Raw genomic sequence first — 16,083 nt, 5'->3', positions numbered from 1 at the left:
GCTCCTCACCGTCTCAATGGACACACTCAGTCTCCAGTCATAGAGCCATTTACTCAACAAAGCATTATGGGGCCCTGTGACAGGTGCTGGGGACATCACAGTGAGCAAGGAACACCCCTGATGTAAGGCAGCACAGAACAAAGCCAGATGGAGTTGTCTGTCAGATGCTTATGTTCCAGGGCAATACACACAAGCACCACCCAGACAACCCAAGTAGTGTGGCAGTGCCATGGGCAACTGCTCCTGGTGACACAGAGAAGACTCCAAGGATGGGCCGAGTAGGGAGCAGGAGTCCACCGCGTGGGCAAGGCAGGAGGATTGGTACATTTTTGAAAATACAAGGCAGGTAAGAAAGGGAAGAATTATTGGCTATTACAGTATGACTGGAGAACAGCACCCAGTAGAAGACAACAGGAGCAGGTGAAACAGGCCAGGGCGTTTTCATGGAGGCCCATGTACATCACCCGCCCAACACGTGTACATCATTCATTCAGCACGTAACTATGGCACGCCACCTCATCCCCCAGTACTGCTCTAGTCCTTGGGACTGTGACAGTAAGCAAGTACATTGTGCTTGTAATGTATACCAATGTCCCGATTTCGTGCGGGTACCATCTAGCAAGGGTGGACACACAAGCAAGTGAATTTCCAGACGAGGTCAGCCCTGTGAAAAGCAGTCATGCTGAACAGGGAGGTAGGAGAGATGGAGCTGCTACTCTGCACATATGTACAGGGAGCCCCGGATGGCAGCTGGACAGAGAGCTGAAGGAAGTGACCAAGTGGCTGGGGGGACTGGGCCTTCACAGATCTCGAATGCATACACAGAACCCATAAACCACGTTATCACAGGTCCCTGGGCAGGTGCTCCATCAATGCTTCAAAGCTATCCCTCTAGATCTTTCCCAACCCCAGTACCCCCATATCAGCTGACTTGCCATTTCTCACAGTGGATGAAATCACTTTCTCTTGGTGCCGGTGTAAGTGGAGGCCTCTCTCCCCACAAGTACAGTCCCTTCTGTGCACCCCACTGTGAGCAGCCGGCCAGGAGCCACTGTGCTGGCATCCCCGGCACTCACTCACCTGCTGGATCCAGACAACTGACCCAAGCATTTGGTGAATTTACCATATCCCCTTATTTATCAATGATGCTCTTAACCACATCAAGATGACTATGAACAGCTGTAAGAACGCTCATTCTTTATTCCCAATAATGAAATACAATTTTCTGTTAAATATTGCATTAGCAGAAACCCACACTGCGTCCTTTTGCAGGAGAACTTTGCAGTTCATGCTTTTAGAACCAATTTGAAATCCTTCTTGGTGTCTTCTTGTTGTTTTTACAAATCTTTTAGCATTTTTAGGGTTTTTCATCCTTCTTTCACAATACTCTTAACCGTTAACAGACGTGGAATCTGAGGTACAAACGTACAGCCATGACTGTCATTTCCCTGAGAATTCTCATTCTTTCCCCTGATTTGAGTATTGCCTAATTTTTCTGCAAATGATTAACAAGTCAACACATCCAAAATTTTCCTTATTAGAAATGAAAATGTAAACGTTTAGCAACATGTTTGAAGCTAATTCTGATTTCTTTAACATTTGTTTCATTTAGTTCGTCCTTAAAAACTTAATTGCAAGGAATATATATACAAGGCTGATTTGAGGGATTAGCAAAAACGATACTTACGCTATAAAGATTTTAGAAAGAGAAAAATGCATTCAAACGCATCAGAAAGCAATCAGAAGTAACAAAGGAAATCGTATCACATTTGCAATACAGAAGTTTGAGTTACAGAAAGATAGTACTTTATATGGAAAATGTTCATTTGCAGTGATTTCTCCTTGGACAAACTTTTAGAATTTTACAATTTGCTTGCCAGTTTCTTAGAGGGGGGAGGAGGGGGGCAAACCAATTTTAGATTAGCTCTCAATTAGATAATCTTATTATGTAATCAGTACCCCAAAATGAACATTTCTGCCAGAGCTATTAAAACAGTCACATTAAGAGCTTTCAAACTGCAAATCTATGATTGATAACCATGATAAGTTGAATGAGTTGGTTATTTGACAAATCGAATTTTAACTGGTTGGGTTTTTGAGAATTAACTTCTGGCCATATTGCCTGACTTTGAAAGAGCCAGTGCCCCTCTTACTGGGAAGTCTGTCTCCACAACCCACTTCCCAGGAGCAGTTGGTCTCCCGACTGGTTGTGTTCTTCTCTGTCTACTCCTACTGGCACTTCCAATTACATCATAAATCTTGGCCAAATCCATAGCCCTTGTAGGATCTGTGGCCTCAGCTTCCCTGGAAAGACAGGATGTGACTGGGATCATGAGCTGTACCAACACCTTAGCTACAATGCAGTTCACTTCCATTAATACTCACATATATCACTCTGTTGGGATCAAGACCTCTTACTTCTGGCAGCTTATAGTGCAGACGGGAAGCCTCTGGATTTCTGCTAAAACACTGACTTCTATTTTCAAGTGGGTCATAAGGCCCAGACACCTAATACCCTTGATACTTAAATCCTGGCATTCTTGTTTTGAGCACAGTTATTCTCCACTTGACCATGAGACTATCATCCCGGATTCACAAGAGGAGAATCAGAGGATTTCCCTGAAATTATAAAATCTCTCTCTCTCTGCCATCAGTTTAGGAGAATGACAACATGGGACAGAGAAAAGGGTGCTGAGCTCACAGCCAGGAGACCTAGCTCCACCCAGGATGCTGCTCACTGGGTGACACCGAGCACACAGTCCCAGTTCTTCGCATCTTGGCTCTTGGCACTGTCCAGCCAGGGGCGGGAGCTAAATGGTCTCTGCAGCCTTTCTTGGTGGTAACTCTTTGGGATTCTTGTAAACACAGAGCTTCTGCCCGTATGTAGGAAAATGAGGCATCCTCTCCATCAACCACTTTTTCTTAATCATTGACAGTCCACTTCTTATGAAATCCTGTATTTGATTTTGATTTTAATTTTGGACAAAGTAACAAAGATCTCTCTCCCAGTAAAACCACACTTTGAGAACTGAGACAGCAAAGCAGAAGAGAAAGTGTCAGCCATCTGGGGTCCCCCAAGGCCCCATCCCAGGCTCTGTTCTGTCATAAACAAATCACCACCCCTGTGCTCTGTCTCTTTTGATAACACAGAAACATTTATACTCATCCTCTGTATTGGAAAAGGAAAATATGTTTATCAACATATTAGAGCTCAAGTAGTCATTCGGTTCTCTCCGCACATAGTAGGGATTCTCAACCTCAGGACTACTGACAATTTGGGTTGGATAATTCTTAGCCATGCAGGCCTCTCCCTCATGCAGGCTGTTCTGCAATATCCCTGGTCTCTAGCAGCTGGATGCTGAAAGACACCCCACTCCCCAGGTATGACAAACCAATAATGTTTCCAGATATTGTTGAAGATAACCTAGAGGCAAAATGATCCGACTTGTGAACCAATCAGTAATGTGGTAAAACTAAACTACAAATCTAAAACGTAGATAAATGATTTAGTAGATCATGTTAGTGCTTTACAGATGCTGATGTCATTGGATGTCTGGAAATGAAGAATTTCCAGGCCAGAGAACAGCATGACGACCTAGCAGACTCAGAAAGGAGAAGAACCTCTTTGAATCCTGCTTCCCAACCTATGAGCTGAGTGAGCTTGGGCAGGGAACATGACTTCTCTGAGCTTCCATCTCCTCACCTGTAGGATGTAGCGGTTGGGAGGATTAAATGTGAACATTTGGGTACTTACCGTAGCAACGACTATTGATAGCACAGCGACACCTACTGACAAATTTTCATATTGCCACTCAGCTCTGCTAGAACTTTTTTTTTTTTAATCCAGCATCGTTAACATACAGTGTTATATTATTAGTTTCGTACACTATAGTGATTCAACAATTCTGCACATTATTCGGTGCTAATCATCACAAGTTCCCTCCTTCATCCCCAGCATCTATTTTACCCAATCCCCTTCAGAACCGCCCCCCCCCCCATCAGAACATTCTCTGTAAGAGTCTGCTTTGGGTTTCTCGTTTTTCTTCGTTTCTTAAATTCCATATATGAGTAAAATGAGCACCTATTGCGTGTATACCAGATACTATGCTGAGTGTTGGAGTTATAAAAATGAACCAAACTAAATCCCTTCCCTCAAGTTTCCCATTCATTACTAGGGGAGGCAAAGGCAGTTCATTGCTAGTCCCAATGCAATCGAGTTGGTGTGCTATGCATATGTGGGGCACAATGGTCCAGAGACAAAGGAGTATTTCACGGTGCCCTACAGAGAATCACAGTCTATTGGGGTGACAGAAATGTGAACACAAATGATCTATATAGTACACTTGAACTGTCGCAGAGATATATGAAGAGAGCCTAACATTGCCTCAGAGAATCAGAGAATGCTTTTCAGAGGAGATGATAAGTAATGTCACACCGCCTTTAATAATAAACTGTTTAGAGATTACTATAAAGTTATTTTTGAGATTTCTTAGAAATGCAAAGAAAGATGAGAAAGCATGTCTACTAATGATGGAATATTATTTTCTTGAGGATAGTTGACACACAATGTTATATTAATTTCAGGTGTACAACATAGTGATCTGACAAATTTAGACATCATACGATATCTACAAGTATAGCAATCATCTGTCCCAATTCATCATTGTTATACTATCATTGACCAAATTCCTTAAACTCTGCTTTTTATTCTCATGACTTATTCATCCCATAACTGAAGGCCTGTGTCTCCCACTCCCTTTCACTCATTTTGCCCACCCACCCTCCCCTCTGGCAACCATCAGTTTATTTTCTGTGTTTTAGTTCTGATTCTGCTTTTGGTTTATTCTTTTTTAAGATTCCATTTATGAATATAATCATATGGCATTTGTCTTTCTTGTCTGACTTATTTCACTTAGCATAATACTCTCCAGCTCCAACCATGTTGTTGCAAATGGCAAGATTTCATTCTTTTTTATGGCTGAATAATATTCATATATATCTATATATATCACATATATAGAGATACATATCACATCCTTTTCATCCATTCACCTATTTATGGACATTTGGATAGCTTCCATGTCTTGGCTATTGTAGATAATGCTGCTATACACATTGCGGCGCATATATCCCTTTGAATTAGTATTTTCATATTCTTTGGTTAAATACTTAATATTTGGAGAATATTCCTGTTTCCCGAATTCCTGGATTGTAGGGTATTTCTATTTTTAATTTTTTGAGGAATCTCCATACTGTTTTCCACAGTAGCTGTACCAGTTTGCATTCCCACCAACAGTACACAAGGGTTCAATTTTTCTCCACATACTTGAAAATAATTGTTGTTTATTGTGTTTTTTATTTTAGTCATGCTAACAGATATGAAGTGTATCTCCTTGTGGTTTTGATTTGCTTTTGCATGATGAGGAGGGATGTTGAGTATTTTTTCATATGTCTGTTGATTATCTGTATGTCTCCTTTGGAAAAATGTCTATTCTTCCACCTATTTAATTGTTTTGTGTGTGCGTGTTGGCTTGTATGAGTTCTTTATATATGTTGGATACTGACCCCTTATTGGATCTATCATTTGCAAATATCTTCTCCCATTCAGTAGGTTGTCTTTTTGTTTTGTTGATATAAAAGCTTTTTGTTTTGATGTACTCCCAAAAGTTTGTTTTTGCTTTTGTTTCTCTGCCTCAGAAAGCATACCTAGAAAAACGTTGCTATGGCTGATGTCAGAGAAATTACCACCTGTGCTGTCTTCCAGGATTTTAACATTTCTTGTACAGCTGGTTTAGTGGTGATAAACTCCTTTATCTTTTGTTCATATGGGAAACTATCTCTCCTTCAAATCTGAATGATAACCTTGCCTAGTAAAATATTCTTGGTTGCAGGTTTTTTCCTTCTGGCTCTGAATATATCATGTCACTCCTTTCTGGCCTATAAAATTTCTGCTGAAAAATCATGTAAGCTTTATAGATGTTTCCTTTTAGGTAACTTTTTGTTTTTCTCTTGCTACTTGCAGGGTTCTCGCTTTAACATTTGGCATCTTAATGACTAAGTGCTGTGGTGTGGACTGCCTTGGGTTCCTCTTGTTTAGAACTCTCTGTGCTTCTTAGACTTGGGTGTCTATTTTCCTCCCCAGGTTAGGGATGTTTTCAGCTGTTTTTTTCTTCAAATAAGTTTTCTTCACCTTTCTTTCTTCTTCTTCTAGGACCCCTCTAATGCTAATGTTTGTTCACTTGATGTTGCCCAAGAGATTTCTTAATCCACCCTCAGTTTTTAAAAGTTCTTTTCTTCTTTCTGCTGTTCAGCTCATATGCTTCCCATTACCTTGTCTTCCAGATCACTGATACATTCCTCTGCCTCCTCTAATCTACTGCTGATTCCCCCTAGTGTATTTTTTTTATTTCAGTTATTGTATTCTTCAGCTCTGATTGATTGTTTTTAATATTTTCTGACTCCTTATTGAAGTTCTCACTGAATTCTTCCATTCCTTCTCCAGCCTGATGAGTGTCTTTAGAATTATTACTTTAAATTCTTTATCAGGTATATTGCTTTTCTTTGTTTCATTTAATTCTTTTTCTGAGATTTTTCTTCTTCTTTGTTTTGGAGAATATTCCTCTGTCTCCCCATTTTGCTTGACTATCTGTGTTTGTTTCTATGGATTAGGCAACATGGTTACTTCTCCTCAAGTTGAAGGAGTGGTCTTGTGTATGATGTCCCCTGTGTAGACCATGTGTTCTTGATGATCCTTGCTGATTGGCTGCAACTGTGGCTATAGATGCTACTTTTTAAAACCATGGCTTTTTACAGAAAGGATAAAGGAAAAAATAATAAAAGAAAAAGGAAAAGAAAGAAAGAAGAAAAAGGAAAAAAGAAAATGAAAGAAAAGGACAAAAACACAGGAAAAAAGCTAGAAACAAGACAGACAAATTTTAAAAGGTAAATAAAACAATAAACATTAAAAAAAAAACACAGAACTACAGCTTATTTTCTGTGCTCCAGCACAACCAAGGCTGATGTGGGCTTCAGGACCCTGGGCCCACTGGAGTGTGAGCTCATTAAGGTGACTGGGCCCACTCATATGGGGCTCCAGACTCTGCTTGGGTCCAGGTTTCCAAGCTGAGGTGACAATGTACACCCTGTGGTTCTCCAGTCCCTCTGACTTGCAGAGCATTCCCAAGCTCCTCTGCTTTGACAGAGTTCTCTTTATATGCTAGCTGTTCTTTTAGACACTTTTTTCCTGTGCCCCAGGACAGAGATATCTGTCCCCAAACCCACAGTACTACCCTCACTGCTGTTGGCAGTGTCAGAGGTGAGACTTCCCTTCGTGTCTCCATCTCTTTGTCTGATCTTTTGTCATTCTCTATCTTTGGTTGTCCAGTAGCCATTCAGTCATCCCTCAGTTCTTCTTCAGGAGGAATCATTAGTAGACGTACAATTTGGTGTGTTCCATGGAGGAGGGAAGTTCAGAGTCTTCCTGTGCCACCATCTTGAACCAGAACCAATGGTGGAGTCTTATGATTAGGGCCCATAGGGATGTGGAGTCACATGGGGAGTCACTTTGTCAGTGTGCAAACATTCTCTGTTCCACTGTGTCTGGGTTTGAGACATACTCTGGTATCACAAATACCTGATAAGCCAACACAGCACTATCTTGATAATGATCAAAGTTGAAGTGACCAGCCTTTTCATGGTTTGCTTGTATTCAGGCTTCCCAAAGAAGTAAGATCAGATTGCATCAGGCTGCCATTCTCTCATTTAGAGTGCCTCTACTGGACAAAGTTGGTCTCAAGTCACCTCAAAGATAATTGACCTTCCTTATGCCTACCCATTGTCTTTAGCTGTGCACTGATCCATGGCACAATCAGCTGTGGCCAGCATCATTGGGTTGGTTTCAGTCAAGGTATATGGCACAGGCCAAAATAATAAATGAAATAAAAATGTGCTTCAGGTCACTGTATGGCAGAAACTTCTAAATATATTGGCCAGACCAGTATATAAATTTACATGCTAGCTTTGTATTAGTTTGTAGCATATTTCTTGTATCATAAATTATCACAAATTAAGCTGATCAGCACAATGGAAATTTGTTCTTTTATAGTCTGGAGATCTAGAATTCCAATATCAAGGTGTCAGTGAACTATGTTCTCTTCAGTTGTCTCTGAGGAAGAACCGATACCTGATTCTTCCTAGCTTCTGGTGGCTCCTGAAATTGTTAGCATGCTTGGCTAGTACAAAGACATCACTTTACATTCTACCTGCATCTTCACACTGCCCTCTTTGTGTGTCTGTGTGTCTTCTCTTCCTGTAAGGATACCAGTCATTAGATTTAGGGCCCACCCTCACCCAGTGTGATCTTATCTCAACCTTTAACTAAAAATATCTGCAAGGACCCTATTTGCAAATAAGATGACATTCTGAGGTTCAGGGTAGATATGAATCTTTGAGGATACTATTTATCCCATTACTAGCTGTAGGGTTATCAGACTTGTTTTCCAACTATACATTCAACCTTTGATGCAGGTGTGAATTTATGAAAAAAGCTGACTGGTGTATTTCAAAATAAAAAAATCAAATAGGCTGCTTTGAAGAGTTGAGGGGAAGTCTTCAAAGTCATATATGTAAATCTGGTTCATCTTTGCCTTGGACTAGTCAAATTTCTGAAGAGAAAATGTAGGTGGGGCTGGACCTGTTTGCAAAAAGGGAATGCCAATGTATAAAAGCAGATTTAGTCATCCAGGAAATAAGGGATAAGTAAAAATACTATCCATAAACGTGAGCCCTTTGTCTAGGCAGACAAGGAAGTTTTTCAGGTGTCATGAGTGTTTTAAAAATATTAGCATTCTTTTTTTTTAATTTATTTTTTATTGGTGTTCAATTTACTAACATACAGAATAACCCCCAGTGCCCGTCACCCATTCCCTCCCACCCCCTGCCCTCCTCCCCTTCTACCACCCCTAGTTCGTTTCCCAGAGTTAGCAGTCTTTACGTTCTGTCTCCCTTTCTGATATTTCCCACACGCATTCTTTATAGATTTTGTATATTACAAATATCTTCCCCCTAGTTGTGAAATATATTTTAACTTTCATATCAGTATCTTCTAATAAAGAGAAACACTAAATGTTAGTACAGAAGAAAGTTTCAATTTTCTCTTTTATTATCTGTGTTTTTCTTTAGCTTACTGAAGAAACTTTTCAACTTCTATATCAAAAATATTTTTCTGCATTTATTATTGACTTTTTTACACAGTTAGGTCTCTAATTCATCATATCATTGATTTCTTTTAAGGTGAGGATCTAACTTTATTAATTTGGAGAAGTTGACATTGTACACATGATTATGGCATGGCTCTGGAACCAAATCATCTTCTCTGGCTTATAAAATAGTTTCTTAACAGTTCCTTGTAACACGTGGACAAGAAGATATACAAGAATGTTCATTGCAATATTTTTCATAACAGTAAATGAAATGTCCCTTAAGAATAAAATTAGCAAATAATTTTCAGTGTATTTATATAGCCGTAAACGTAACTGAACTGGAGCCACACATATCAGCGAGGGATATTCGAAAATTACTGTGTTGAGAGAAAATAAATTTGAGGATGATATTTTTTAAAACCACTTACTATGAGTACTAGCATTAAATGTTCAAAACAATTCCATATGTTTCATATGTACTAACAGCATAGAAACATGCCTGGGAATGAAAGACTCCATTATGAGGTGACCGCTGGGCAACAAGGATGGAATCAAGGAGGTGACCGTGGCGGAGGGGGTGTTCAGCTTCAATTCTATCTGTAATGTTTTCACTTAAAAACAAACAGACCAGCAACAAAAACCCTGCGGTGATCCGGCGTGCTGTCTTCGAGCTGAGTGGTTCAGAACTGAGCAGGGAGTTCTCGGGTGTTGATTACAGCACTGCAGACCCGGTGATCGTTAGGCCTTCTGACTGTGACCCACAGTAAGGAAACGGTTATTTCACATTGTGACACACGCGCATGCACAGGCGCTTGCCCACATCTGCATGTACACACAGAGAACTGAAATCAGATTTTTATGAAAGAAGTTTGCGTTTACTAAATTGATACCCTCATATTTTCCATTCTCCTTTATTCCATTTATTTTCTTGAAAAAATGTTACCTGCAGTTTAAAAAACACTGGCTTATAGTTTTGCATGGTTAAAATATTTTAAACTTTAAGAAATATCAGTACTGGCAAATATTTTAATTGGATGAAAGGACCGATTTATCTGGAAGGAGGACTGATCATGTACTCTCAAAATTCGTCACATGCTCCATCAGAAAACAATGATGTGCAATGGCTTTCAAACTCTGCTTAGCCATGAAGCCCTTTTGATAAATCCAGTGCAAAGAAAGTTGAAATGTGTGACCTTGAATAACAGTGCCAAACTCTTCCTCAGGGAGGGAACAGTGGTTCTTGGAAAACTTTCTTTGATGCATGCCTGGAGCCGAAGGTGAGCCTCTCCGAGGCCTGGCTCCAACCTTCGGAGGCAGATGAGGCTGCTCCGCGCAACTGAAGTGGGAGAGTCTGGAAGTGCCAGGATGTCCTGCAGGGATGGGGTGAGGAGCAGAGTTGGGAGGGCAGCAGGGAACCAGAAGACAGCAGAGGACTGTGAGAGGCAGGAGGTGCCTGCTGCCCTGGAGCCAACCTCCAGAAACGTCTATTAAGCTCATGCATGTCTGGTATATGGGAAATTATTGTTGTTATAGAAGCCCAGGGGGCTTCATATCAGGGCTGACCTGTCATGACAGAGGAGCCCAAAAGAACTCCAAATCCCAAGAGACAATTGAGGCCAAATGAAAATCATCGTCCCTTGTAATGAACAGAAATCAGGAGGAAGGTTTGGGTTTCCACTGGGTGACAAAGTGAGGGATCCAACACCATTTCAAAACTAGATCCCAAAGGGCAGGGAATTCTGTGGATGGATATGGGTCACGGTGGCATCTCAATATGTAAAATAGGTAAAAACTGGGCTGCTTTGATGAAGGAGGCAGCAGGAAGGGAGACGGGGGTCAAGAGAATGGGATGGGGGTACATTCAGTGGAATCTGGGCCCTTAGCCTCCCCCAGCAACTGAGGGACCTCTGGAAAATGCTGTGCGTAACCTATTTTACAGATTAGGAAAGAGAGCCCCAGAGTAGTAAAGTCACTAACCTGAGGTGACCCACTTAAGAAAGCAATGGGATCTCCTGGCCTCCAGTTCAGACTCTCTCATGACCATGCTGCACTTGTTTGTGTGACTTGCTTCACCGTGTGAATTAGGTAGAATCAATAAGATGAGAGCCTTGAGAGAGTAAAACACAGGTCATCTGATTTGGGCATTACTATGCCCAAATGTATGTGGGAGTTCGAAAGAGGAAAGGAGCAAGGAACAGGACATTCTATGGGGAGAAACTGAGTGACATTAACAGCAAGGAAACAACAACAACAACAACAACAACAACAACAACAACAGACAGGCAAGCCTTAGCTTGTGCAGAATTTGCATAGGGCTTAACTGCCTGCATCAGGAAGTGGGTGGGAACCTGCCAGGCCCAGGCCCCCAGTGTCCATGGAAGGTTTTAGGACAAATGGCCTCCTCTCATCCTCTCCTAATGAAGCCCATGGGAGGATTTACAGTTGTTAAAGAAACTGAAAAATGTCAAAAGATCTATATTGTGTCAAGACACCAAGAATTTGCCTCGGTTTCGTTTCTACCTTGTGCCTTCCTGTCTGCTTTTGTCAGGCCCGTGATGGAGAATCTTTCAAAGACAGCAAAGCCAAGGGACATTTGCTTCTAGGTTCTTCCTTTGACTTCTTTTCTCCAGTGACTGAAAGTGAGCAGCACACAGAATTGACAGTTCCCAGGCAGCACAGTCTTCATTCGGTTTTTGTGTTGTTTTTTTCCAGATTCTGGAGCTCTGAAGATTCGAATGGGCTCTGGTAAAAGCAGAGCTTGAAATGCAGACAGGGAAGCTGAATACTCTGTTTTCGTGATAATGGTATAGTCTGGTTCTTCAAGGGCTCTGTCTCCTGCTTGCTGTTATAAGCACTAGAAGCCACACCTAAAGCTGACTATATAAGATTATTATTTAGATATACCATACCTCTGTACACTAAAAAATCTCCATGGTGACAACTGCACTGTTTCTCTGGAGAATTCTAACATGACACATTTCCACTTATTTCCATGTGGTGGGTCTTCTGTTTTCATGCTCTTTATTGTACAGTCCAGGCTTTCTCCAAGATTTAAAGTTATCACCTTTATCATATAGTAAAGGCTTTCCTCTTTCATCTCTATTTGGGTCTATGTCTGGATTTTTTTATTCTTTCTCATTCCTTTCTTTGTGTACTCTTTTGAAAGAACCACATTGTCAGGGCACCTGGGTGACTCAGTGGTTGAGCGTCTGCCTTCCACTCAGGTCGTGATCCTGGGGTTCTGGGATTGAGTCCCACATTGGACTAACTGCAGGGAGTCTGCTTCTCCTTCTGCCTATTTCTCTGCCTCTCTCTGTGTCTCTCATGAATAAATAAATGAAATTTTTTTTAAAAAAAGAAAAAAAACACGTTGCTAAATTATTGTCACTTTTTTTCTTTCCAAGTTTTTATTCAAATTCTACTTAGTTATCGTAGAGTGGAATATTAGTTTCAGGTAAAGAACGTAGTGACTCATCACCTGCATACAATACCCAGTGCTCACCAGGACGAGTGCCCTCCTTAATCCCCATTTCACGTATTCCCTGCCCACCTCCCCAAATTATTGTCACTTTAAAATACATGCTAACACTGGTACAGAAAGCTGTCCATCATTATCCCTTTTTTTTTTCATTATCCCTTTTTATGATATTTTTTGTCTTCTTACCACTTTATTTTGTCTGCTGAACCTTATGAACCAGCATTCCCAAAGTGTACCTTTGAGATTTCCATAGGTGACACAAAGAATTTATAGATTTCTCTGGGGACTATTGACATAGTTACAGTATTGTCTTTCCAAGTGTTCATCAAGTATTACTTCTAATTAATGGATCATTGTTTTATGTCCTTTGTTAAAAGCTTTGTAGTTCTCTTTGAGTAAATGAAAGTTATTTCTTTTTTTTAAAGATATTATTTATTTATTTATTTATTTATTTATTTATTTATTTATTTATTCATGAAAGACACAGAGAGAGAGAGAGAGAGAGGCAGAGACACAGGCAGAGGGAGAAGCAGGCTCCACGCAGAAAGCCCGATGTGGGACTTGATTTCGGGTCTCCAGGATCACGCCCTGGGCTGAAGGCAGCGCTAAACCACTGAGCCACCCGGGCTGCCCAAAAGTTATTTCTTATTTTATTTATTCCTAGGTATTTTTTTTGTTGCTATTTTGAATGAAAATTTTTTCTTTATATATCCAAACTGGTTATTTCCAGTACACAAGAAAGTTATCAAGTACTGTATTTTTATGTTAAAAGTAGTCTTCTCACTAACTCTTTTACTTCAGATGCAGTTTCAGTTTATTTACTTGAGTCTTCCCAGAGATAGAAAGCATCATCTACAAATACTAGTTTCACCTCTTCCTCTTCAATGTCTCTGTCCCATCTTACATTTGTATTTCCCAAGCAGCAAATATACCCATAAAAATATTGAATAACAGTGTTGATAGTGATATTTTTCATTAGTGTTTAAGAAATATTACTATGTTCTAAACTCTGCAAAGCAGTTTACATGCTGTTATTAACTGAATATTGGTGCTCCCCAAACATAAAATTTTGAAATCCTTACTCCAATGTGATGACATTGGGGGCAGGGCCTTTGGGAGGTGAATGACAAGGTCATGAGAGTAGAGCCTGAATTCATGAGGATTAGTGACCTGGTAGAAGAGACTCCAGGGAACTCTCTCACCCATTCCACCATGTGAGGACACAGCAAGAAGATGGCCATCCATGAACCAAGAAATGTATCCTCAGCAGACACTGGATCTGTTGGCACTTTGGCTTGGACTTTCCAGCCTCCAGAACTTGAGAAATAAATATTTATTATTTGAGCCACATAATCTATGGTGTTTTTGTTGTGGTAGCCTGGACAGGTTAAGACATATACTTTGTTTTATTTGTCTTTCAAAAAAAACATTAAGAGGTCAGAGAAGATGGTGAGCATCCTATTCTCACTTTCTCCATCAGCAAAATGAGAGTAACAGCATCCCCACACAACAGATTATTTGTAGAGATTGATGGTCTACAAAATTCTGGTTCAACTTCTCACACTGCAAGCTTCTGTTATGATAGTTGTTAACTCTGCATCATGACTACTGTTATTTTATCATCATTTTACAGATGAAACAAGGAAATGAGACTTGGAGAAATTGAGATCCACACAGCTAGGAAGTGCTGGAATTGGGACCCAGGCGCCTATCTGTATAACTTTCAGATCTATGCTTTTGCCTCCTCTTCATTTGATGGAAATTTTCCTGTGTTTCAAGGTTAAGCAAATCACCTTTCAACTTCTAGTCAATGAAAAACATTTTGGGAGGAGTTGTTACCTAATTTTTATCAGTGGCACTTCTGGATATTAAAATGATCATACAGTCTATCTTTTCTAATCTACTAACAAATTAATTTTATGGTAATATTTCCTCATGTTGAACCATCCTTGCATTTCTGAAATCAACTGCACTTAGCAATGGTCATATTATCTTTTAACATAACAGTGGAATGCTGAATTTAATTCACATGCATTGATTCATTTCCCAATGTAAGACAAGGCCCTCACATTTTTTTGTTTTTAGATTTGAAGCAGTTGTTTTAGATGTGTCTCTCAGAAACAGCATTTAATGGAATTGAATTTTTATTGATTTAAGACATTTTGTATTTAATGTGAGTATTCAACCCAATTACATTTTGTTTCATAGCTGACAAAGGTGGCCTTACTTCTGCCAACTGTATTTCCTTATTTCTGTACTTGTTTACTGTTTCCTCTGCCATATTTTTCACTAGTTTTTCCTCATGTGGCAATTTAGAAAGAAATTTTAAAACCTTACAAGCACTTATATTTCAGTTTTCTTTCAATATACTTGATATAGCGTGACATTCTGTTCCTTTTATGCCATGACTTCTATATGTTTGCATTCTTTGTTTTGATTTATTTCACAACTGCCTGGTATATATCTTTAAGTAAAGATTTTTGGGAAGAATATAAGTGCAGTATATTTTTTTTTAAGAGTTGGCAAATCTGACCACATCTTTCTTTTGCCTGTACTCACAAATTTAGCTGTGAATAGAATTTTTGGATCATGGCATTTTAGATTCAAAAGTCTATCTACCTCACCTCATTATTTTCTGTCACTGACTTATGGCCACCTCCCACTTTATTTACATCTCTGCTATAGTGATTCCTATGTTATATGATGACATATCTCTTTGTGGGACACCATGCTACTAGGTAATAAGCTTTCAAGAACTGTGACTTTATCTTTTTGATCTTTGATTCCCTAAGACCTATCACCATACCCAGCACATAATAGAATGGTTCTCAGTAGAGGTTACTTTAATTAAGGGATATGAAAACAAATGAACTTTGCCAGTTATAATGTTCTACATAAATAGAAAGGCAAGACCATCATCAAAGGCTCTTCATTATCCGTGAAGGTTACATAGCAATATGTTTAAAAGCCTTTCTATTAAAGTTAATATTATTTTAGTTTAATTTGTTGATTAATTGATTTTGTAGGTGACAGTATGACTGAGGCTAATGGTAGAATCTAGAAAAGGATATTTCTACCTCCCAGGGTTTTGTAGGTAAAGGCTGTGACTTCTCCATCAGTTAGTTGATCATTGGGAATAACCATTTAATGAAAACAAATTGTTTAGATTTTAAAATAGCCTGGAAGAGAAGCAATAATAAAAGAAAGCTGGCATCCCATCACAATGAGTTCAATTATCGGAAAAACTCAAACATCCTAACCCCAGTGCAGGACAGGTGAACATGTGCCAGGGGCAGCCACACATCTTTCCTAAGGTAGTACAGCAGGTTGCACAGACAAGTTTCAGAGTCTGACAAACTTAGGCATGAATGCCACTAACTGTTTAGGGATTATATCATTTATCAG

General features: G+C 39.7%; 1 long non-coding RNA gene across 1 annotated transcript in view; it reads left to right on the top strand.

Moving 5' to 3' along the window:
* LOC125754879 (uncharacterized) overlaps positions 1-16,083 on the top strand; it is a 22,412-nt gene extending 6,329 nt beyond the window's left edge. The window contains exon 3 of the long non-coding RNA XR_007409896.1: positions 14,312-16,083. This is a non-coding gene — a long non-coding RNA (uncharacterized LOC125754879). The remainder of the gene's footprint in view (positions 1-14,311) is intronic.

The sequence above is a fragment of the Canis lupus genome, chromosome 3, assembly GCF_003254725.2.
Source record: "Canis lupus dingo isolate Sandy chromosome 3, ASM325472v2, whole genome shotgun sequence".
NCBI classification, from domain to species: domain Eukaryota; kingdom Metazoa; phylum Chordata; class Mammalia; order Carnivora; family Canidae; genus Canis; species Canis lupus.
Note: the sequence above shows the minus strand (reverse complement) of the source record. Positions and strands in the feature narration are given on the sequence as shown.